The sequence below is a fragment of the Lissotriton helveticus genome, chromosome 8, assembly GCF_964261635.1.
Source record: "Lissotriton helveticus chromosome 8, aLisHel1.1, whole genome shotgun sequence".
Taxonomy (NCBI): Eukaryota; Metazoa; Chordata; class Amphibia; order Caudata; family Salamandridae; genus Lissotriton; species Lissotriton helveticus.
Genome location: NC_136069.1, coordinates 1,606,320,029 through 1,606,346,199, shown reverse-complemented (window position 1 = coordinate 1,606,346,199; position 26,171 = coordinate 1,606,320,029). Strand labels below are relative to the sequence as shown.

Genomic DNA, 26,171 nt, shown 5'->3' with positions numbered 1-26,171 from the left:
ACTTTTACATCAGTGATTTCTTAACCGCTCCTTCTAAGAAGTATTAAAGGCATGATGCAGAGGAGAGCAGTTTTAGTCTTTACCCCAACTATCTGACTAAAAGAGTGCACTGAAGTTCCACAAAGCAACCAACATGTAACATCAATTTGATCTTGTTTTTGAATATGACAGGAATTCATACAAGATAGAGATATTCAGGGCTCTCGTAACTTAGATAATACGCAAGCTCCACTCCACTCCATAAATTCTTCAAAAAACTCATAATTACAAAGGTATAGAACTAATGTTTCAACTTTAAACTGAAGAATATTACAATAACATTGTAATAACATATTTTACAATAATTAAATTATGTAACACTTTTCTTCAATATATGTACAATTTAAATTTGAATAAAATGAAAATAACCTACAATTTTCATTCTCATTACAAAATATATTTAATTAAATCAAGAAATACATGTATGTGGTTTAAACAGCACATAAATAATTAACAACTAAATGCCTGATTAGGATGTTGGTCAGTAAGCATTTGACCGTTCGTCGGAGGCTTACCCACTGACATTTTTGGTTTAAAGTCCAACCGCCATATTTCAATGACAGTGGTTGTTGTCCAAACTGGCAAGTCAATCCTAATGGCTTCCAACTGGATCAAGGAGTCCATCGGCTAGCCGTAGCCACCATATAATCCCTTACAGATGGTGTTTCCGCTGTGGAGATTATGAGGTCGGTTTCCCATAGGCTTTCCATGGCAGGTTATATCACATGGAAAACTTGTCTTTCTGACATGGAAGGCCGGTTGGAAAGTGACTTTGTGGGGCCCCTAGCAGGGCCCCCACTCCTTCCACGGCCTCTGGTTTTGGGCAGGGGGCACCTATTGTGTCCCCTGTAAATCCATGCCCTGTGAGGCAGGCACCATGAGGATAAGGATTACAGTAACTCCCATTTCTCTATGGTAGCTTGTGCTGCACAAACTCCATAGAGAAAAGTGCAGTTGCATAGTAATTGCAGTTTCGGACCACCCACTGATTGGCAGTTGGTTCTGAAACCGCAGAGATGTCGGTTGGAGGCAACTCTGACTAAAATCATAGACAGGCCCTAAATAAAAAAACATAATAACTAAGAATCCTCTCAATATTTTCAAACTGAAAGAATAATCAGAATATAGCGCAGATAAGACAGCAAGGAGATAGGGAGAAGCAAAGATAAGGAATTATGAACAGGGCTTCAGAAAAATAAAAACCAGGAACTCAGAAATTCAAATCATGCACTTCAACACATACCTGATCTCCTCCCAAGAGAACATGAAAGATGAATCTCTATCATTTTTACACCATGGGACTCTCTCTTATATCAAGTTATAAACTTGGGAGATAAAGGCTTTAAGCAGGACTGACAGAGAGAGGCACTGCGTTTTTTTGTTTAAGATTTAGACAGATAGGACAGGTCAGATGACCTGAACATTTAGGGATAATTTTACTAAGAAATCAAGCAATGCAGATCAGAAACTAACGTTGTTGCACTGCATTGCATAAAAAGGGAGATAGTGGGATAGTGATCTATCTCCCAAGGTATTGCACTTTTGCTCTTTCCATTTAGCTGGCACATTTTAGGTCCTGTATCTATGCTCTTACACAATGTGTGATATTTAGCATAGTTTTTGTCCTGAAAGTGCACCCTTCACACAAAGTTATTTCTGTGACACTGCACCTGTGCAAAGTGTAGCTAAATCTGGCCTCAAGCATGTGATTGTTGTGATGCCTTTGGCACAACACACTTGTGAATCTTACAAGTGATATGAGTAGTATTCCACCACAATATCGACTACATAATATCATGAGCCTAAATCTCAAGCCCTAAATTCCAAGTACCAAACATAATGAAGGTACATACTAAGGTAAAAATAGTTTTATTCTGCCTAACTTTATATATATACATATATGTACCTTTACCATTATTTATATCTGTGTGTTGTGGGTGCGTGCAAGTGTATATAGATACAAAACCAATTTCAAAACATATTATTAGGGGAAAACACACACATACACTATAGAGGAGCAAAGGATATTTATTCTTCATTACCCATGACGTGTTCACATGACGACAATAGTGAAGTACAGATTTTAAATAAAACCAAATTCAACAACACAGAAAGCAGACCCATGTAGATGCTACAGGCGGTGCCATTTTATGGGAGGTAAAGTTCAAAGTGTTACACAAAGTAAAATCAAAACCAGTAAAGCAATAACTACATAAAGTGGAAGAGAAAAACAATGCAATCTACACAATATTAAACAAACCTCCCAAATGAAGTGGAGGATAAGACAATTCAATCTACAACATATTAAATCAATGAAATCTTAATAAAATATTGTTCAGGGTCTCCTTTCCCAAACAAAATTCTGCTTTTGTCATTCTGGACTTAACCCTGTAAAAATTCTATAACAAATATAGTTAGTGGGAAATTGATATCTATCCAATAATCTTTGTTGTGTTCATCCAAAATCAGATACCATCCTCTCCATTCTGTACATAGTGTATATCACATGTGACAGCCCAGTAAATTAGCCCAAAATTGTCAACTCCATGGGATAACACAGCACTGGCGTTTAGTGAAATGCGATCCTACTAGAGGACACTCATGACCAGGACATCACTGATTACATATAGGGAGGCTTGCATGAGGAGAGATCAACTTGTCTAGAGTGAGATCACAAAGGAAAGGGAGTCAGGGTAAAACCAAAAGCAGCTTTTACTAGATGCAAAAAATGTGAGGCATGCAGTCAATATGGAAAAATAGTGAGTTTTTTTCACCTTGTAGGAAAAACATCAATGTTAAAAGGAGCATTGCATATAGGAGTGAATAAGGGCCTAAATTGGCGGTATATGCAATCCATCGCAATGATGACAGGTTAAATGTACCACCAATACGAACGTCCGCCTGCCCCATTTAAATAACAGCAGACCTTCAGCTTGGCCACAGTGGTGAGTACGGTCTCCACTGTGGCCAAACGTTTCTGACAGCCCATACTTCACAGGGCCATCAGAGAAATAGCTACATGTCCTCCTGACCTATTTAGGCAGACATGAAGCAAGTTTTTTACTGTAAATTTTGGTAGTAAAGAACATTAAAAGTATTGTGCTTCCCCTGCCCTGGGAGAAGACTCACATGATGAGGGAAGCATTATAGCTCTTCTTTTCAGAAAGAAAATCCTCTCTTGGGATTTTCGTCTTCAAAAGAATGCTGTTTGCAACAAGGCTGCATCCTTCCGATGCAGCCCTGAAGCAAAAAGTTAAATGATTTGTCAGGGACCACAGCAGCTGCAGTTCCTTTAAATACCTTTATAAATGATTGCCATCTTTGGGGTCATTTAGAAATTAACTTATTGTCCTCTCCGCCATGGGGACAGAGTCATTACATCTGAGCCTTTTTTATTTATATTCTGCAATGTTCTTGCCCCAAAGTATTTATAGTGAGTACAACATTATCCGTGTACAAGTGAATTATGCATTATTGACCACATGCGTGCGGCCGCGATTTTCGCGCTGTGTGCGGCTTTTTTACAAAAGCCGTGTTACATGACGAGCTGAGCTCGTCATGAGCATGCGAGCGGCGCAACTCATGATGAGCTCAGCTCGTCAAGAGCACGGAAGGGGTTAAAGAGATATGAGATGGAAAGATTCCAGCTAAGATTGCCAATTAATCCCCCCCCCCAAGAAAAAGTCCATGGGGGATGAGATAATAAGTAAATAAATATATTTTGCCCCTGTAAGATTGCTTCAGAGTGACAGGGAGAAGGAGCAAAGTAGATCAGAGTCCAGGTATATCATACAATATAATGCACTATGATAACATTTATAAAGCATGCAGCTACTTCCAAAGTTGTGTCCAGCACTAGCCGCCCAATTGTATAAGAGAAGAAGACTAGTTAAACCTCAACAGAAAGTTTATGCATCAAAAAGAGAAGTCTTTAGCAGTTTGTGAAGAAATTATTCGGAAGAAGCAAAGCGTTGGGTCATGGGCAATGGGTTCCAGAGTTTGGTGGCAAAAAAGGAGCAACCTCCTCTTCTTTCCTTGTTTACCCTGGGAACGCAAAGATGTTTTTGCGCATTGGAGCACAATGATCTTTTATCATCTATTATCATATTAATGTGTACCAAGGAGTGTAAACATTGGTGAAGAGATGTATGTATCATTCATAACAGAAATGTGTTTGATTGTCTTTTCTGAGCAGAAAATCAAATTTTGGAAAAGTAGTTTTATATGTGGTATGAAATATATTTTAACTTTGTGTTTGTCTACTGAATTGCTTTTCTAGACTTTTGGATTTTATTGAACAGAACCCGAGGTGGGACATCTTTACAATCTTTAAAGGATTATGAAAGACTGTATATCTTTTGTACATTATTTGCTCAAAAAGTGTTTGATGAAAGGATTATGCGAATGCAAAATGTAAAATGAATGTAGTAGCCCAAGATGGTTTTGTTTTTGTTAGATATGTAAATGTGTCTTTGTATGTATATACAGTTATGTATGTGTTTGTATGTATGTGTAAACATGTGAGTGTATATGTATGTGTGTGTGTGTGTATATATATATATATATGTGTGTGTGTGTGTTTTTGTGTGTGTGTGCTTATCTAAGTACATATATATATATATTGAGAGAGACGTGTGTGCGTGTATGTGTGTGGGTGTGTTTGTGTGTGTAACTATATAGCCCCAAAGTCTTACCAGGTCCCATGCTCAATTGGCAGCAGTGCACAGTCGGTGTGAGATTTAAATCAACATTGCAAGTTTCCTAACCTGGGTCATTGAACCTAGTTACTATAAGAAAACCAAATTTAAGATTTTTGTAACGGCTTATTATATATGGAGAAATTTAAAAAAGAGATTTTGTTTTGGCCCGAATATTAATATCTATACTCCGCTGAGGGGCTGTACGTTTTTACCAGAATTATTTCAAGATGGGATGATGCTTAGATGGTATAACCTGGGGATTAGTAAATTTGGGGATGTGTTTCAGGGGAATGAGTTTGTTTCTTTTGAGCCTTTGAATCTCGGACCTGCGGGAACACGGCACCGCGAATACAGTGTTTTCCCTTAATATGGGGCGATCTTTACTATAACGGTGTATAGGATTATTAGATGCCACACCGCTTGCTGTTTCTCCGTACATGGAAGATTAATAACCTTGAATAATCTAGCTGTTGCTGTAGGAGCGACAACCCGATTGCTTTGTGACCTTTACAATCTACGGTTCACTCTAGCCCTGACGAAGTCCCCTTGGGGACGAAATGCGTTGGCTGAGGCCTTTTTAACATTTGAAATAAAGGAACTTTTTCAAAATTACTTTGCTGTTAATGAACCAGTTCTTTCGGTGCACCATCCTTCATTCGCATAATTTGAGATCTGCCTTGGCAGTGGAGCTTCTGTGCGGCTAGCCCCGGATGTGATTTGCACGACCGTCAAAACATTTCCTACTTTGGAATTTGAGTGCGAACCTTAGTCAGCCGCAGTTTTCTTCTTTTCATTTGCTATTAGAACTGTTAAGTGGCAAAACAAAATGGGTATGGATTGTGTTAATTTAGAGAAAAGCATTGAGTTAGCTGGTAAAGCACTGTTGAATGGACCCCTGATAAGCCAGCATTTTATGTCAGTATTTGAGCTTTATTACACGCCTAGTAAGCTAGTAAAATGGAATTCTGGGAGTTGGACGATGTGCAACCGCTGTAGTTTTTATGCAGCTGACGCTGTTCACATGTTCCATGCATGTCCCAAATTGGGTCAGTTTATTGCCGATATAGATTTTTTTGTGCTGAGGAACTTAGGTATTCCTATTAAAATAACAGCATCACTGGCTATTTTTGGCTATGAAGAGGGGTTGAATCAGGGGTTAAATCAGTCAAGAACTGAGGAAGCAGAAGGCTTCATCTTTATCTGCATGTCAGCATATCGTTCATGTATTACATCTCATTGGCTCGACACAGACCCACCCAACTTTATAATGTGGCAAACAAAACTTTTATCTATGTACTATCTTGAAACTGCATTATATAAAATGAAAGTGATTACTGGTGGCCTTCCGCGCTGGGCCCCATCCCGTCACCAAAAACTCTGGTGAAAAACTTGGGTGTATGGCTGGACTCCTCGCTCAGCTTTCAGACCCACACAAAGAAAGTGGCTGCTTGTGTGGGCCTGCTGAGGAGCCTTAACCCAATACTCGGATTCTTTGATTCAAAAACACGACAGCTAATAATCCAATCCACCATTCTATCCCGGTTGGATTACGCCAGTGTTCTATTCCTGGGCGCTAATAAAGCAGAAATAGCGCGCCTGCAACGGGTACAGAACTCAGCAGCAAGAGCCGTGGTGGGCCTCCCCCACAGGTGCTCCGCCAGAGCTACTATCCAAAGATTACACTGGCTTCCTATTGAATCTAGAATTCAATTCAAGACCCTCACTATTGCTTTTAAAATTCTTAAATCAGAATGTCCTGAACTTCTACGCCCACTCTTAGTACCTTACATCCCTCAACGCAATTTACGCTCCCTAGGCCAACATCTTGTGACTGTCCCTCGAACGAAACTCTGTCGTGTTGGGGGCCGTTCCTTCAGAGTTCTGGGGGCTAAACTTTGGAACTCCCTGCCACCGAACATTCGCTCTATGAACAACTTGTCCGCCTTCAGGAAGGCAATTAAAACTCATCTGTTCCCACTGTTTTAGGCCTCCTGTTTTTCCCCTCCCCATTCCCCTCAGCAGGTATTTCAAGGTTCTTTAGTGCCGGGACACCTCGTTGCGGGGGCAGCTGTTAGCGCTTAATCAAACTCATAACATAACATAACAAAGGTATAAGAAGGAAAACCAATAGCCGGAAGCTCTGGGCCCCAATTGCTAGTTGGATAGGTTTATAAGTTTTTATCTTATTGGTTGGATTTGTTAAGGATGGCTGAAAATTGAAATCTGTGAAGAGTTTTTTTTATATATTGCTTTGTCTGAATTATATTTGTATTTGTTTTTTTCTCTGTCTGCTGCCAAAAAGGAAAAAATACTAAGAAAAAAACGTGCACCCCAAGTTGCTTACTTCAGATTTATACAGCTCTTAGACAAATGGTAAATGTGTGCGGGTGGCACGTAGAACACTTTACATATTTTGGGGATCTGGTCATCCTGGTCACAGATGGAAGTATGAAGTTTCCTTGCTTAATGGAAACTTGCAATGTTGATTGTATATTTAATCAACATTGCAAGTTTCCATCCACCAAGGAAATCGCTAGAACGTTCACAAACAGACATTCGCATCTCAACTAAAGGTTGAGCCAAGACGCAGATGTCTGTTTGTGAAAAAAGACTCTCGATAAAAAACATCTGCACAAGGTAAAGGATGTGCCTACAAGGGGATTGACCAGAGAATTACAAGTAGGGCTGGAGCTTGGCTGTATTGGAGTAGTGAGATCTCAGTGAAGACGTCTGTACAAGGTAAAAAGCTGAGAATGGCTGCTGCATGGCTTCTTAATGGGATTTGATATCTGGAGGCAAAGGGTGTGCGTAGTATGGGAATGACCACCTAATGGGGCTTGGATGTCTGAAGGCAGTGGGCTTTCTGTGACAATTTCTTTGCAAGGTGCAAGATGTGTGTAGTAATGGTTTCAACACATAATGGGGTTTGTGTATTTGTAAAGGAAGTTAGTGGCTAGTAGCTTTGCCACCAAATGTGGTTTAGTATTTTGAGGGGGTGGGTTCTCTGGAAAAAAATCAGTAGAAGTCAGAGGCTGTGCTTAGTAAGGGTTTGCTCACTTAATTGAGCATGGGGTATAAGTAGGAGGAGCTTGGCCGACTAATGGGGCTTGGCTGTCTGGACAGAGTGCGCTCTCCCTGAAGACTGTTGCGCAATGCTAAAGTTGTGCAAAATATAAACTTGGCCACCTAATGGAACTAGTGTGCCTTGAGATGATGGATCTGCATAGTAGGGAATTGGCCACCAAAAAGGGGGCTTTCCATGAAGACTTCTATATAAAGGAAAGGCTCTGAGTGGCAGGGGCTTGATCACATAATGGAGTTTAGTTGTCTGGTAGGAGTGGGTACTCCATGAAGGTTTCTGTACAAGAGGAAGCCAGTGCTTAATGGGGGTTTCACCACTTAATGGGGCTTGGATATCTGGAGGGAAAAGTATGTTTTGCATGCTAATGGGACTTGGTTGTCTCCAGTGAGTGGGCTCTCAATGATGAGTTATACACAAGGGGAATGGTGTGCATAGTAAGGGCATGGGCACCTAATGTGGTCTGGCTGTCTTGATTGTGTGGGCTCTCCTGGAAGACATTTGTAACAGTCTCTACACAGTAGCAGGTTGGCTGTGTAATGGGTTTGGGTGTTTTAAGGATTGGACTCTCCACAAAGTCTTCTGAACACATTGAAGGCTATGGGTAGATCAAGCTTTGCCACCCAATGAGGTTTGGGTGTCTGGTCTCTGTAAAGATTACTCAGAAGATGAAAGCCATGATAAGAAATGTGTTCAAAGTGGGATTGGGGTGACTTGATGAGTAGGCTCTTCATAAAAACTTCTATACAGGATGAAGTCTGTGTATAGTAGGGGCATGACCACCTAATGATATTGAGTGCCTTGAGATGTCTATATTTGAGACCAATGCCAATTGGCTGAATTGAAGGAGTGGTCACCTCACCTTAAAGATTTCTGCACAAGGCGAAAGCTGTTAGTAGCAGGGACTTGAGTGTCTATCATAAAACCCCATGCTACTTATACCTATTCCAAAGACAGGGAAAATACTATTGTAAATAACAAACCACGAGGCAATTAATGTTCTAATTTGCATGATATGACATAACTGCAACATGATACCGAAAAAGGCTAATTGATGACCTATACATAATGTAACAAAGACTTTCATTAGTACAAATTATAAAAAAATGTATGATGCATCCTGCATGTAATGTTTAGGCCTGGGTGGTGAACTCCGCTCGCAGACTTTGAGGAGTTTTCTACACTCGGCAATCCACAAAACTTACGGAGTGCAGAAAACTCGTGAACGGTAAGTGCGCAAGTTGCCGCTCTGGTAGAACTGGCAGTTTGCATTGAACTCCGCCACTTGCGGGACTCCGCAGAGTTTTTCTGCCCAGGCCTGGTAATGTTTCTTGGCAAAACTTTAAAAAAACAAAGAAAGAGGTGTGGTGCAGCGGCCAGGGTGCCTGATTTGGACCATGGGGTTCACAGTTCGATCCCCGCTTCTGGAGGCAGGTTAACCCAGCACTATGTGACTCTGGGCTATCCCACTTAATCATCCCAACAGCCCCCAGCGCCGGGACACCTCTCAGGAGGTTACTGTGCGCTTTACAAATGCTGGTATTTTATTTCATTTCACAAGACTTATGCTCCATTGAATAAATATCTCTTAATGAACAACTATAATCAAACAATGAAAGCACAACATCCAAAGGCGTACTCCAAGTTCCGCACAAGCGTCAGTAAATTAACCCAAAATATGTTCTAAGACACTATTAAGTGTGTGGTGTGCACAAGCTACTCCTGCATCTGCCGTTGAAGGATGCAATCCGCTGCTCGGAAACACAACTTGGAAAGAAATGGTGTGGTGCACTACCAGTGTCAGGTTTGGCTTCGCAGGATTCAGCTGCAGTAGAATAAAGGACCATCTCCTGACATCACCAAGTACCCTTACATGGGTTCCCCCCCCAGGGTCTTCGAGTTATCAAGCGAGGGACACCAGGTAGGGGATGGGTCAGCAGGGACAAAGGCTCTGAAAAGACATAAACATAACCATTATATACTTGTACACCAACTACTCTCATCAATTCTCGCTAGAACACATATGTCAATAATACCTGAGCATCCTCTGCATAAGTCTCTAATAAAACATCATAGACCCCCTGTACACCATCTGATGAGGAAAGCAGAGTACAGTATCAATACAATGTCAATCATTCGCATACGCTCAAATACCAATGCTTATATCAAAACCCCTACCCTGCTTGTATATCCTCTGAGCCTTACAGGACATATGAATCAACAGGAACAGTGGAATGGGAAGGCAGCAAGACAAGGTTGGAAGACACCCTGACTGAATGCTTCCCAACAGTAGATCTCCCCCCCTGCCTATGATGATGGATCGTTCAATATCAAAAGAAACAAAAAGGCGCTGTTACTCTTACAGCTAAACTGAAGAAGTTCAAATCCAAAAGGAATTTCCTTTAGTGACGGTAATCTGCAGTTGCGACCACCGCCCGGCTCCGCCTCAACTTTCAAGCAGAACAAGGTCCAAAAATACAGACGGTGTTACGCTGCAGCCGCACGCAGTAACCCGCTGTAATGTCCTCAAAACAATATTCCCCAAATAGATAGAATCAGACGGCGTTACGCCGTTGCCTCCTCGGCACGCAGTAACCCGCTGAAATGTCAATTCCAGAACCGGTATAGTTTCTCACACATACAGCGTTACGCGACGGAATGCTCGCAGTAACCCGCTGTGTCCACAAAGAACGGAACCGCTAGCGGCTTGGGCACGCCAACAGTAAGAAAGAATCAGGGGAGAGGCGGAGCACTCCAAACAAGCACCACACCGTTACTCACGGTAATCCAACGACGCTCAGGACTCCGCCTCGTCAGCTCCGAGCTCTCTCTCCCCAGTCACCAGGACAAACCTCGCCAACCCGACGAGGAAAACAACAGGAAGAATTACGCGCAACCTCGCGCGCGCCCTGACAAGTTTTATGACTTCCTGTCAGCACACCGGCATCATGGGATTTGTAGTTCCATGCCGTCACACGCTGAAACAGGGACTGAAATCCTGACAGTACATCCCTCTCCCTAACGCCTCCCTGGCCCCGGTTTGGCAGGGAACCGGAGATGGAAGGAACGAACAGCCGCGGGGGCGTGCACATCCCTACATGTTTCCCAGGAATCGTCCTCAGCCGTATACCCCTTCCAGGACACCAAGTACCACAACACCCCCCGGCGTATCTTGGAATACTTGATGCTCTTGACCTCGTATTCCAGACCCCCATCACACACCACCGGAGGCGGAGCTCAACGTCTGGCTCTCACAGCCGGCTTCAACAAACTACAATGGAAGACGGGGTGTATTCTCAATGAACCCGGCAAACGCAACTTGTAGGCCACAGGATTGATACGCTTCACCACTGTATATGGGCCTATGAACCTGGGATGAAAAATGCTGCGCAGCCTGAACTTGATGTTCTTGGTTGACAACCACACTTTATCTCCCACCTGGTATTGAGGTCCGTCACGCCTGTGTCTGTCCTCCCATCTTTTATACACCTCCTTAGCATGAATCAAGTGCAATCTCACCTTTTTCTGTAAGTTTTGCAGTCTCCTGGCTTCCGACAGTACCCTCGGCTGATTGTGCACCTCTACAGGGATGGTGATAGGCAGTACCTTAGCGTCAAACCCATAGGTGGCATGGAAGGGAGATAAACCAATAGAACTGTGCCATGAATTGTTATATGCCAGTTCTGCCATCCACAACATGTCTACCCATGATTCCTGAGCATCCTTGGCATAACATCTCAAATATTTCTTCAGTGTCTGGTTCAACCTCTCCGTCTGTCTGTCCGTTTGCGGATGGAAGGAGGTTGAAAGGGAGGAATCTATGTGCAAAGCCTTACACCACATCTTCCAGAACCTGGCTATAAATTGAGGTCCCCTATCTGACACGATAGTCTCAGGTACTCCATGCAGTTTAATCACATTAGACATGAGAATTTGAGCAGTTTGGCTGGCAGTAGGAAGATTGGTGCAAGGGATAAAGTGACCAAGTTTAGTAAGGCTGTCTATCACCACCAAGACCGCCGAGAACCCCTTTTCTAGGGGTAGCCCAGTGATGAAGTCCAAACTTATGTGTGACCAAGGACTCATAGGCGTGGGCATGGGCATCAATTTCCCTTTCTGGCCCCTCGTCTCCCCTTTTGCCCTTGCACATTCTTCACATTCAGACACCCACCTTGCCACATCTTTATTGTGCTCTGGCCACCAGAAGTGTCTCTGCAGCAACTCTTGTGATTTCTTGATACCCTGATGACCGGCCAAAGGAGACACATGACAACACCGGAAGGCCTCTTTTTGTAGTGTGGACGTGGGTAGGTACAACTTAGAGAGATGAAACGGCAACCCTTGTCGCATTGATCGCTCTCCATTTTGAGCCACCCATGTATTCCACTCTCCCACAGAGCGATTCTCCTTCACCTGATCCAGAAACCTTGCGGCTGTTACCGCACCCACCACCTTGGATGGTTCAAGTATAGCAACAGGCACTGCTTCTATTGCACAGTCCTCTCCGGTATTCAGCCTGGACAAGGAATCCGCTTTATGATTTTCCGCCCCTGGTCGGAAAGTAACCACAAAATCATATTCAGCGAAAAACTGCATCCACCTCATCTGTCTTTGGGAGATATGTCTAGCTGTTCTCATATATTGCAGATTCCTATGATCTGTATACACTGTGATGGGATGTCTGGCCCCCCACAAGTAGTGTCGCCATTCCTCGAAAGCTTTTTTAATAGCCAATAGTTCTTTTTCGGCTATGGTATAATGTTTTTCAGCTGAATTCAACTTATTAGATAAGTACGCCACGGGGGGTAACTGTCCCGTACTCTGGTCTCTTTGGGACAAGATCGCACCCACTGCTTCGTCTGATGAATCAGCCTCTACTATGAAGGGGTCCTCCGTACGAGGATGAGACAAAACCGGGGCTTCCGTAAACGCCTTCTTCAGGTAGTTGAATGCGTCATCGACCTCTTGTGTCCACCGGAACACACACCCTTTCTTTAGCAACCTAGTAATGGGTACAGCCACCTTGGAGAATTGCAGGATAAACCTTCTGTAATAGTTTGCAAAGCCTAAAAAGCATTGCACCTCCCTGACAGTCTTTGGAGTTGGCCATTCTTGCACGGCTAACACCTTTCTTTCGGCCATCTGCAACCCCTCCGGACACAGCATCACACCCAGGAATTCAACCTGCCTCACTCCAAACTCACATTTTCTGAGTTTGCAATACAGTTTATGCACCCGTAGCTGAGCTAACACCTTGCAAACATGGCCTTCGTGTTCACGTGGAGTAGTTGAATAGATCAAAATGTCGTCTATGTAGACCACAACGAACAAATCCACGAAGTGTTTCAGCACATCGTTTAAAAAGAATTGAAATGCTGCAGGAGCATTACAAAGGCCGAAAGGCATGACCTTATATTCGTACAGCCAGTACCTAGTTTTGAAGGTTGTCTTCCATTCGTCCCCGCTTTTTATTCTTACCAGATGGTACGCCCCCCTCAAATCTAGTCGTGTGTAGATCTGGGCCTCCTTAACCTGATCTAATAGCACAGGAATTAGGGGCAACGGATATCTGTTCCTTACTGTGTTTTTGTTGAGAATTCTATAATCTACACAGGCCCTCAAATCGCCATTCGCCTTTGAGATAAAGAAAAGAGGCGACGCAGCAGGAGACCTGGAAGTCTGTATAAACCTATCTCAAGGTAGTGGTCCAGATACCCCCTTAAATGCTTAGTTTCAGGTTCGGAAAGTGCATACACCCTGCAAGATGGAATAGTGGCCCCTTCAATCAGATCGATACGGCAATCATACTCCCTATGGGGGGGCAGGAGCTCCGCCATCTTTTCACTGAATACATCAGTGTACTGTATATACTCCAATGGTAAAGACACCTCCTTCTCTTCTGCAGTAGCCACTACGTAAGCTTGAGACAAAGCTGTCACCGCTACCTGATGCAGTGGAAACAAATGGTCTATGCAATCCTCAGCTGAGAATGTGATGGTTTTTGTCTTCCATTCTATGATGGGATTATGGTAACACAGCCATGGCATACCCAATATGACCTCGTACTGAGGGGCCTCTATTATATTCAGGGTCAGACTCTCGGTGTGCATTTCCATAGTCATTTTATACGTCAACACCACAGTCTCCGTTCTTTCCACTATCAACCCTGATTTCAGAGGTTGTCCATCAACGGTAAACACTTCCTCAGCCTTTCCCAATCTCACCCTGTGAATGCCAAACCGGGATACCAAACCGCTATCGATAAAATTGCCGGTGGCACCTGAATCCAACATCACTTGTACCTGATGAGTCTCGTGTTTGTGTGTTAAATCCATGAGTATTTTCATGTGTGTCTCACTTTCCACCAGCGCCAAAGCCGTCAAAGAAGGAAGCTGCAACCCTTGATCTGACCTCCCCCTCACCAATGGGTCGCTGCTCTGTGATTGACTACCGAAGTAAGACACAGCAACTTTTTTGCCACTGGTCCAACTGTCAGAGGATTTGGGCTTGGTGGGACACTCCCTTACAAAATGCCCTCTCTTCCCACAATACATACACAGCCCTTGCAGGCGTCTAGTGTTTCTTTCCTCTCTGGACAGGGCAGGTCTAATAGCTCCTATTTCCATAGGTTCCGCTCCTGATTCCGGAGAGGGGTTTGGCTTGCGAAAAGACCTGTCATACCTGTAAGCCCCCCTGTCCCATCTCCGTCTGTCCCCACCTCTATCGACCATCCTGCCGTCTAGTCTTAGGGTCAAACTAATCATAGCAGCACAAGTGGTAGGTTGGGGGTCTATCTGGGCTATGACATCCTTGAGCTCGTCTCGTAGGCCCTGATAAAACAAGGACATCCTTTTCTCCTCTGGACACTCAGTCTCTGCAATCAGCCTATTAAATGTAGTTAAATAGGTGATCAGATCCTTTTTCCCTTGTCTTAGCTCAAGCAGTTCCCTGTCAACGCTAAAAGTAGTAGCTCTGCGGTCAAATACACGTTCGAACTCAGCCTTGAAAGCAGCCCAATCTGATAAAATGTGATCGTTATTTCTCACCAAGGGAACCGCCCAGTTAGCCGCATCCCCAACCAAATAAGATATGGCGAAAGCTACTCGTGAGTGGTTATATGGGAAAGAAGCAGGCTTGCATGAAAAGTGTAGCATTATCTGCGTTAAAAACACCTGCACCTTCGAGGGATCCCCGGAGTACCTCTCCGGACTGGCCAGAGGAATGGGAGGAGGGACTGTCACCTGAATCTGAGAGGCCCCAGTGCTTGCATCGAATGGATTCCTGGACATTCTATCAACTTTTTCTTTCAAGGCAGTGGCCTCTGCTTTAGACGAAGCTAATTCCTGCTGTACTAACAGAAGAGCCTGCATCACATCATCCATAGTGGCCATTATTCCACTACAACCGAATCGGGCGAAGCAATAAACTTGGGCGCGTAATTCTGTCAGGTTTGGCTTCGCAGGATTCAGCTGCAGTAAAATAAAGGACCATCTCCTGACATCACCAAGTACCCTGACATGGGGTTCCCCCGCAGGGTCTTCGAGTTATCAAGTGAGGGACACCAGGTAGGGGAGGGGTCAGCAGGGACCAAGGCTCTGAAAAGACATAAACATAACCATTATATACTTGTACACCAACTACTCTCATCAATTCTTGCTAGAACACATATGTCAATAATACCTGAGCATCCTCTGCATAAATCTCTAATAAAACATCATAGACCCCCTGTACACCATCTGATGAGGAAAGCAGAGTACAGTATCAATACAATGTCAATCATTCGCATACGCTCAAATACCAATGCTTATATCAAAACCCCTACCCTGCTTGTATATCCTCTGAGCCTTACAGGACATATGAATCAACAGGAACAGTGGAATGGGAAGGCAGCAAGACAAGGTTGGAAGACACCCTGCCTGAATGCTTCCCAACAGTAGATCTCCCCCCTGCCTATGATGATGGATCGTTCAATATCAAAAGAAACAAAAAGGCGCTGTTACTCTCACAGCTAAACTGAAGAAGTTCAAATCCAAAAGGAATTTCCTTTAGTGACGGTAACCTGCAGTTGCGACCACCGCACGGCTCCACCTCAACTTTCAAGTAGAACAAGGTCCAAAAATACAGACGGTGTTACGCTGCAGCCGCACGCAGTAACCCGCTGTAATGTCCTCAAAACAATATTCCCCAAATAGATAAAATCAGACGGCGTTACGCTGCCTCCTCGGCACGCAGTAACCCGCTGAAATGTCAATTCCAGAATCGGTATAGTTTCTCACACATACGGCGTTACGCGGCGGAATGCTGGCAGTAACCCGCTGTGTCCAGAAAGAACGGAACCGCTAGCGGCTTGGGCACGCCAACAGTAAGAAAGAATCAGGGGAGAGGCGGAGCACTCCAAACAAGCACCACACCGTTACTCACGGTAATCCAACGACGCTCAGGACTCCGCCTCGTCAGCTCCGAGCTCTCTCTCCCCAGTCACCAGGACAAACCTCGCCAACCCGACGAGGAAAACAACAGGAAGAATTACGCGCAACCTCGCGCGCGCCCTGGCAAGTTTTATGACTTCCTGTCAGCACACCGGCATCATGGGATTTGTAGTTCCATGCCATCACACGCTGAAACAGGGACTGAAATCCTGACAACCAGAATATGCTAACGTTCAATGATGAAGCAAAATCAGTTCCTTCGTTGGTATCATCCTTTATTTAAAGTTATCCAAAATGTACAAAAACAGAACATCAGCCAACTCGTTTCGGTCAGGAAATGAACTTCATCAGGGCTGGAAAAGAGGACATAAATAACATACATAAGTGCCAAGTGTATTATTAAGTGAGACTATACGTACAATCCTAACAATCAATATACAAATTCACTACACAAATAACATTTATAAAACTCATTGCATGTGCGACAGAGGGCGCTGATTTGCGAATGCGTGATTAGGGAAACCCACATACGCTATAATACAATTTAGAAACGATTTGGAAGGAGCAAAACGTAGTGTAATAGGCAATGGGTACCGGAGTTTGGTGGAAAAAAGGAGCAACCTCCTCTTCTTGCCTTGTGGAGCCTGGGAACGCAAAGATGTTTTGTGCATTGGAGCACAATGATCTTTTATCATCTATTATCATATTAATGTGTACCTAGGAGTGTAAACTTTGGTGAAGAAATGTATGTATCTTGCATAACAAAAATGTGTTTGGTTGTCTTTTCTGAGGAGAGAATCATATTTTGGAGAACTATTTTTATATGTGGTTTGAAATATATTTTAAATTTGTGTTTCTCTCCTGAATTGCTTTTCTAGTCTCAAGGCTCTTTTGGAAAAGCACCGAAGGTGGGACATCTTTACAATCTTTAAAGGATTATAAAAGACTTTATAGCTTTTGTTCATTGTTTGCTTAAAAAGGGTGTGATGAAAGGATTATGGGAATTAAAAATGTAAAATGACCGAAGGCACCCAAAATGGTTTTGTTTTTGTTAGAAATGTAAATGTGTCTTTGTGCGTATATATATATAGTTATGTATGTGTGCATATGTATGTGTAAATATATGAGTGTATATGTATGTGTGTGTGTGTATATATATATATATATATATATATATATATATATGTGTGTGTGTGTGTATGTGTGTGTGCTTATCTAAGTACATATATATATATATATATATATTGAGAAAGACGTGTGTGCGTGTACGTGTGTGTGTGTGTGTGTGTGTGTGTGTGTGTAACTATATAGGCCCAAAGGCTTACGAGGTCCCATGCTCAATTGGCAGCAGTGCACTGTCGGTGTGAGATTTAAATCAATATTGCAAGTTTCAATCTGATAAGTAAAACGTGCACCCCAAGTTGCTAACTTCAGATTTATACAGCTGATAGACAAATGGTAAATTTGTGCAGGTGGCACGTACAACACTTGGCACATTTTGGGGATATGGACACCCTGGTCACAGATAGAAGTACGCATTTTTCCTTGCTAAATGGAAACTTGCAATGTTGATTGATAATTAATCAACATTGCAAGTTTCCATCCACCAAGGAAAACTCTAGAACTTTCACAAACAGACAGCCGCATCTCAGCTCAATGGTTGGGCCACGACGCAGATGTCTGTTTGTGAAAAAAGGCTCTCTATAAAAAACGTCTGCACAAAGTAAAGATTGTGCATACAAGGGACTTGACCAGATAATTATAAAGTAGGGATGGAACACTACTGTATTGGAGTAGTGAGAGATCGGTGAAGACTTCTGTACAAGATAAAAATCTGAGATGGCTGGTGCTTGGCAATTCAATGGGATTGGGTATCGGGAGACAAAGGGTATGCATAGTATGGGCATGACCACTTAATGGGGCTTGGATGTCTGGATGGAGTCTGCTTTCTTTGCAAGGTGCAAGGTGTGTGTAGTAGTTGTTTTGACACATAATGGGGTTTGTGTATCTATAGAGGGAGGTTGTGAATAGTAGCTCTGCCACCAAATGGGGTTTGGTATTTGGAGGGAGTCGGTTCTCAGGAAAAACTTAAGTACAAGTCAAACATAGCAATGGCACTTAGTGAAATACACCCCTGCTGAGACACTCATGACCAGGACACCACTTATTACATATAGATAGGATTGCTTGAGGATCAACTTCTATCGAGTGACATCACAAAGGAAAACCAAAAGCAGGTTTTACCAAATGCAATAAATGTAAGGCATGCTGTCAATATGAAAACATAATGACTTTTAGTCACCGTTTAGGAAAAACATCAATGTGAAAAGGAGCATTGAATATTGGAGAGACTAAGGGCCAAATTTATAAAATGACTGTATATGCAATCCATCCCAATGATGACAAGTTATATGCACCACCAATATGAAGGACCGCCTGCCCCATTTAAATAACAGCAGCTGTTCAGCTTGGCCACAGTGGAGAGTACTGTCTCCACTGTGGCCAAACTTCTCTGACAGCCCTTACCTCCCAGGGCCATCAGAGAAATAGCTTCATGTCTTCCTGACTTATTTAGGCAGACATGCAGTAATTTTTTGCAGTAAATTCTGGTAGTGAAGAACAATAAAAGTATTGTGCTCCCCCTGCCGTGGGGGAAGACTCACATGGCGAGGAAAGAATTATATTTCTTCTTTTCAAATTGAAAGTCCTGTTTTGCGATTTTCGTTTAGAAAAGAATACTGTGTGCTACAAGGCTGCAACCTTTCGATGCAGCCCTGTAGCAAACATTAAACTGCTTCGGCAGGAACCACTGCGACGGTGGTTCCTTTCAATACCTTTATAAACGATTGCCAGCTTGGTGGTCATTTATGAATTAGATTGTTGGTCTCTCCACCATGGAGACAGAGTAAGTACATCTAAGCCTATGTTACTTATATGCTGCAATGGTCTTGCTCCAAAGTATATATAGGGAGTACAACATTATCGGTGTACAAGAGAATATTGCAGTATCAAAGAGCTATAAGAAGAAAAGATTCCATATACCAGGTTGTCATATAATTCCCCCCCAAAAAAAATGTCCATGGGGGATGAGAAAATAAGTAAATAAATATATTCTTCCCCAGTGAGATTGATACAGAGTGAAAGGGAAAAGGAGCTGAGTAGATCAGAGTCCAGGTATATTATACAATACAATACACCATGATAAAATTTATAAAGCATGTAGCTGCTACCAAAGAAGTGTCCAGCGCTAGCCGCCCAATTGTATAAGAGAAGAAGACTAGTTAAACCTAAACAGAAAATGTATGCATCAAAAAGAGAAGTCTTCAGCAGTTTGTGAAGAAATGATTCGGAAGGAGCAAAACGTAGGGGCATAGGCAATGGGTTCCAGAATTTAGTGGTCAGAAAAGAAAAGGAGCAACCTCCTCTTCTTGCCTTGTGGACCCTGGGAACACAAAGATGTTTTTGCGCATTGGAGCACAATGTTCTTTTGTCATCTATTATCATATTAATGTATAGCAAGGAGTTCAAGCATTGGTGAAGAGATGTATGTATAATTCATAACAAAATGTGTTTGGTTGTCTTTTCTGAGCAGAGAATCAGATTTTGGAGAAGTATTTTTATATGTGGGTCCAATATATATTTTTAATTTGTTTTTGTCTCCTGAATTGCTTTTCTAGACTCCAGGATCCTATCAAAAAGTAGCTGAGGTAGGACATATTTACAATCTTTAAGGGATTATGAAAGACTGTATATCTTTTGTACAATATTTGCTCAAAAAGGGCTTGATGAAAGGATTATGGGAATGCTAAATGTAAAATGAATGTAGTAGCCCATGATGGTTTTGTTTTTGTTAGATATGTAAATGTGTTTGTGAATGTATATACACAGATATGTATGAGTGTGTATTTGTAAACATGTGAGTGCATATATTTGTGGGTGAATATATATATATATATATATATATATATATATATATATATATATATATATATGTGTTTGTGTGTGTGAGTATGTGTAAGTGCTTACCTAAATACATATATATATATATATATATATATATATATATATATATATATATATATATATATCATATATATATTGAGAGAGATGTGTGTATATGTGCATGTGTGGGTGTGTAACTATATAGCCCCAAAGTCTTACGAGGTCCCATGCTCATTTGGCTGCGGTGCACAGTCGATGTGAGATTTAAATCAACTTTGCAAGTTAAGTTTCAATCTGATAAGTAAAACTTGCACCGCAAGCTGCTTACCAGATATATAGAGCTGATAGACCCATGGAAAGTGTGTGCAGGTGGCACGGACAACACCTGACACATTTTGGTGATCTGGTCTCCCTGGTCACAGATAGAAGTATGCATTTTCCTTGCTGGATGGAAACTTACAATGTCGATTATATATATATATATATATATATATATATATATATATATATTCAACATTGCAAGTTTACATCCAGCCAGGAAAATGCTAGAATGTTCACAAACAGACAGCCGCACATCAGCTCAATGGTTGAGCCAAGACGCAGATGTCTGTTTGTGAAAAAAGGCTCTCTATAAAAAACGTCTGCACAAGGTAAAGGATGTGCGTACACGGGACTTGACCAGATAATTGTAAAGTAGGGATGGAGCTTGGCTGTATTGGAGTAGTGAGAGCTCGGTGAAGACTTCTGTACAAGATAAAAATCTGAGAATGGCTGGTGCTTGGCAATTCAATGGGATTGGGTATCTGGAGGCAAAGGGAATGCATATTATGGGCATGACGACTTAATGGGGCTTGGATGTCTGGATGGAGTCGGCTTTCTGTGATGATTTCTTTGCAAGGTGTGTATAGTAATTGTTTTGACAGACAATGGGGTTTGTGTATGTGTAGAGGGAGGTTGTGCATAGTAGCTCTGCCACCAAATGGGGTTTGGTATTTGGAGGGAGTGGGTTCTCAGGAAAAACTTAAGTACAAGTCAAACGATGTGCCTAGTAAGAATTTGGTCACTTAATTGAGCTTGGGTATAAGTAGTAGGGGCTTGGCCCACTAATGGGGCTCGGTTATCTGGACGGAGTAGGCTCTCCGTGAATACTGTTGCGCAATGCAAAAGAAGTGCATAGTATAAGCTTGGCCACCTAATGGAACTAGTGTGTCTTGAGGTGATGGATCTGCATAGTAGGGAATTGTCCACCAAAAAATGGGGATTTCCATGAAGACTTCTGTATAAACTAAAGACTGTGAGTCGCAGCGCATTGATCACATAATAGGGCTTAGTTGTCTGGTGGGTGTGGGTATTCCATGAAGGCTTCAGTACAAGAGCAATCCAGTGCTTAATGGGGATTTCACTTCTTAATGGGGCTTGGGTGTCTAGAGGTAAAAGTATGTTTTGCAAGCTAATGGGACTTGGTTGTCTTGAGAGAGTGGGCTCTCAATGATGACTTCTGCACAAGGGGAATGGTGTGCATATTAAGGGCATAGCCACCTAATGGGGTCTGGCTGTCTGGTTGGGCGGGCTCTCCTGGAAGACCTTTGTAAAAGGAGAAGTCTCTGCACAGTTGCAGGCTGGCTGTGTAATGGGCTTGGGTGTTTTTAAGGATTGGACTCCCCACAAAGTCTTCTGTACACATTGAAGGCTATGCGTAGATCGAGCTTTGCCACCCAATGAGGCTTGGGTGTCTGGTGGGGATCATCTCTCTGAAAATATTACTCACAAGTTGAGGGCCATAATAAAAAGTGTGTTCAAAGTGGGCCTTGGTGACTGGATGGAGTAGGCTCTTCATAAAAACTTCTGTAGAAGACGAAATCTGTGTTTAGTAGAGGCATGACAATCTAATGGGAATGAGGGATCTTGAGGTGTATGGTGTCTATAGTTGAGACCAATACCAATTGGCTGCTTTGAAGGAGTGGTCAATCACCTTAAAGACTTCCGCACAAGGCGAAAGCTGTATGTAGTAGGGACTTGATGTGTCTATATAAGGACCCCCTGCGACTTATACCTATTCCAAGAGCAAGTAACATACAATTGTAAATAATAAATCCCTAGGCAATTAATGTTCTAATTTGCATTTTATTACATATTTGCAACATGATACTGAAAAAGGCTCAGTGATCACTCATACATAATGTAGAAAATACTTTTATTAGTACAAATTTTCTAAAAATGTATAATGCATCCTGCCTGCAATATTTAGTGCAGCTGGGATTTTCCCCGCTCGCAAACATTAAGTGCGCTAGTTGCTGCTCAGGTAGAATTTCTACCAGAGCGGCAGGAAGTTCAGTCCGAACAGCAGTTCTCATTAATCTCTGCGTCTTACGGAACTCTGCAGAGTTTTTTTGCCCAGGTCTGGTAATGTTCCATGGCAAAACTTAAAAACATAAAGAAAGACAAGAGATATGCTCCATTCAATAAATATCGATCAATGAAAAACTATAATCAAACAAATGTTTCATGTATATTGCTTCAACAATAGAATTAATATAGGAATAGTATTGCAGAATAAGTCAAATTAGTCATACAATGAAGACCATAAATGTCTAAATATTTATAAAAAATCAATAATATAGGAAAAAACAAGAGAACAATTATGAAGTAACACATATGTCCAAATTGAGAGACAGTCAAGTGGCTTTGATCATGGATGGATCCTGTTGTGTCGTGTCTACTTGTGTTTCGGGTAACCAAAGCGCCTTTATCAGGAAAGCCACAGACAGCATGTCTAGAAACTAATGTGAACCCTTAGTCTAACAATCGATTAGTTAAAACAATAGAAAACAAGGGCCCCATTAGGATAGCGGGTGGAAAACCACCCCAACCGCCATGGAGGCGGGAAACAACCGCCCGCTGGGGCCGCGGATAAACCAGTGGCCAAATTAGGATGAACCGCCAACAAAGATCGACCGCGGCGGTAGCGGGCCAACCAAAACCGTCCGACGCAGGCGGTGATGGCAAAAAAACGACTGTGGCAGTCGAAAAAGCAGCGGAAAAGCAAAGACCCGCCGCAAGCAAAGCGGAGACACCGCACGGGAAATTAGGATATCTCCGATGATCCCGCGGAGGAACCGCTGTTTTCGACCGCCGCGTGAATGGGAGAGATAGCGGAAGAGCCGCAGCATAGCCACCGCAGCGGACGATACATGAAAAACATGGCGGACGATGCCAAAACACCGCAGTGATGCCAAACAAGTAGCCATGCCCTCCAAATACATAAAACACATACAAATGTAATATATTAAATGCAAAACAAAAGCCCAGGACAACTCCCACAACACACCTGACAGCCAAATCCCACTTGGACACACCCACATAGCTGAGTATAAAACCAGCCCCTTCACTGACCACAATCCTTTGCAATACTCCAGAAGAGAAGGCCCTACACCACATCCGACAGAAGAGGCAAAAGAGCAGAGCACACACACACCACCACCACCACCACCATCACTACCACCATTACACCAGCACCAACAATCCCCCAGCACACAACACACCTCACACAACAACACTACACCCACCACCCACACACCTGCACCCACAAACACTTCAAACACCACATCACCATGGCATCACAGAAAATGCCCAAATTCACAGAGAGTGAGTTGACAGTCATGGTCAATGAAATGGTCAGAGTGGGGCCACAACTGTTTGGTAGCCTGGTCCAACAGACACCATTAGTCACAAGGACACAAATGTGGGAAAGGATAGTACAAAGGGTCAATGCAGTAGGGACCACCCTGTGATCCAAGAAGAAGATCATGAAGCGGTGGCATGATCTCAAGAGGGTTGTCAAAGAGAGGAGGAGCAAAAACCGGGAGCTGGCTGGCAGGACTGGCGGTGGCCCTCCCATCCCACAGAAAACATTCACACCACGGGAGGAGAAGGTGCTTGCCATACTGCATCCTGAGAGTCTCACAAGAGTAGCCGGGGGAACGGAGGCTAGTAAGTAAAAACAAATGACAACCAACACATTGAGAAGTACTTCCTTGTACAACCCAAACACCATTACACTGTCCACCCTCACCCAACAGGTAGCTAGCCATCTTGCTTAGGAGGCCTGTATGGGGGAGGGTGGTCTGTACAACAACTCACACCATACCCCCTGTACCACAGCCTACCAAGATGGATCCCTCCCCTAACACCACCCAGAAGCATGTGTCAGCCATTGCACTGTTCACCCTCACCTAACAGGTAGGTAGCTATCTTGCTTGTGATGTCTGTCTGTTGGAGGGAGGCCTGCACTACCACTCCCACCATGCCCCCGGTCCCACAGCTGAGCAGGATAGAGGCCTCCCTCACCCAGGAGCATGTGTCAGCCATTGCACTGTTCAACAAACAAACTTACAGGTAGGTAGCCATCTTCACTGGGAGGGTGTTTGGGGGAGGGAGGTCTGCACTACCACTCCCACCATGCCTCCTGTCCCACAGCTAAGCAGGATAGAGGCCTCCCCCACCCAGAAGCATGTGTCAGCCATTGCACTGTTCACCCTCACCTAACAGGTAGGTAGCTATCTTGCTTGTGATGTCTGTCTGTTGGAGGGAGTCCTGCACTACCACTACCACCATGCCCCCTGTCCCACAGCTGAGCAGGAAAGAGGCCTCCCCCACCCAGAAGCCTGTGTCAGCCATTGCACTGTTCAACAAATAAACTTACAGGTAGGTAGCCATCTTTACTGTTCTGGATGTGTGTGTGTGGGAGACCTGCATCCCTACACCCAGCAACAATTGCATGCAATGCATTGACACTTGGCATGTATGAGTAAATGATGTTCCTCTGCACCATGAAAGTACACACAGTGGTGCAATGAATAATACTAGTGGACACGCAGCTGACACAATACTTGCACAGTGCACAACACTGACCATTCCTCATCTAATCCACAGGTGATGAAGAACTCCCTGCTGAGGACCACAACAACGAACAGCAGAGCCAGTCTCCAACCCCGGAACATGGACTCTCGGATGTTGACTCCCAGGACAGTTTGGATGATGAGCTCCAGGCCGGCCCATCTGGTGTGCCAAGGCCCAACAGGTCCCAGGCCCCCATCCTCCCCACCACCACGTCTGCTGCAACAACAGCACAGCAGACCCCTGCAGTCACAGCCTCTGCCTTCACCGCTGCCACCACCGCCACCACCACCACCACCAGTACCACTAGTACCACCAGTATCACCAGTACCACCTGCAGCACCCTCCCTGTCCCAGGGGATGACCAGGCCACACCAACAACTGTGGACAGTGGCGAGGCAAGAGGTCCGTGGCAGCAGAGCAGGTGGGAGGGCCAGGGTCACCACCAGACCTCAGGCGGAGTGGACACCATCCCTGGATCACTTTACTCGAGTTGTCGAGGCATACCAAGAGGTCCAGGGACAAAGTGGCCGGTCTGATGAACTATTGCGGGAGCTCATCCTGCTGATGTGGTCCATCGACAACCGCCTTGGACAGACGGTGGACCTCATGGGCCAGCAAGTGGCATTGCAGAGGGACAGGCCTGTGTCCCAACCAACACCTCCGCCCCCTCCTGTTGTGCCGCAGGATGACCGTGCACCATCCGCCCCTGCGCCAACAGAGAGGGGTGAGTCCTCTGACACCGCTGGCCATTCAGCAGGCCCCCCACTGCCAAAAAGATCTAGGGGGCGTCCAACGAAGAGCCTGGCAAAGCACCTGCCACACGCCAGTCACGGAGCCAGCCCTGATGGCAACCCTCTTCCCCACTGCATTGACTCTTTATACTGTCCGTCCCCACACTGTCTTGTCAATGGCACATGTCTGTTGGACTGAGTCACCACATCCATGTGGTCTTTACTCTTGCATCTCATCGACCATGACTGTCAACTCACTGCTCCATCACCTAGGGAGACACAACAGAACAACAGTCACTGGCGTCAGTGTGGTATCACAGATGGTAACACAGCCATAACACTACACCAAACA

General features: G+C 43.8%; 1 long non-coding RNA gene across 1 annotated transcript in view; it reads left to right on the top strand.

The window, feature by feature from the left end:
- LOC144772084 (uncharacterized) overlaps positions 1 to 26,171 on the top strand; it is a 154,002-nt gene that overhangs the window by 97,453 nt on the left and 30,378 nt on the right. Inside the window, exons 6-8 of the long non-coding RNA XR_013599638.1 lie at positions 4,319 to 4,348; positions 17,126 to 17,155; positions 19,925 to 19,954. This is a non-coding gene — a long non-coding RNA (uncharacterized LOC144772084). The remainder of the gene's footprint in view (positions 1 to 4,318; positions 4,349 to 17,125; positions 17,156 to 19,924; positions 19,955 to 26,171) is intronic.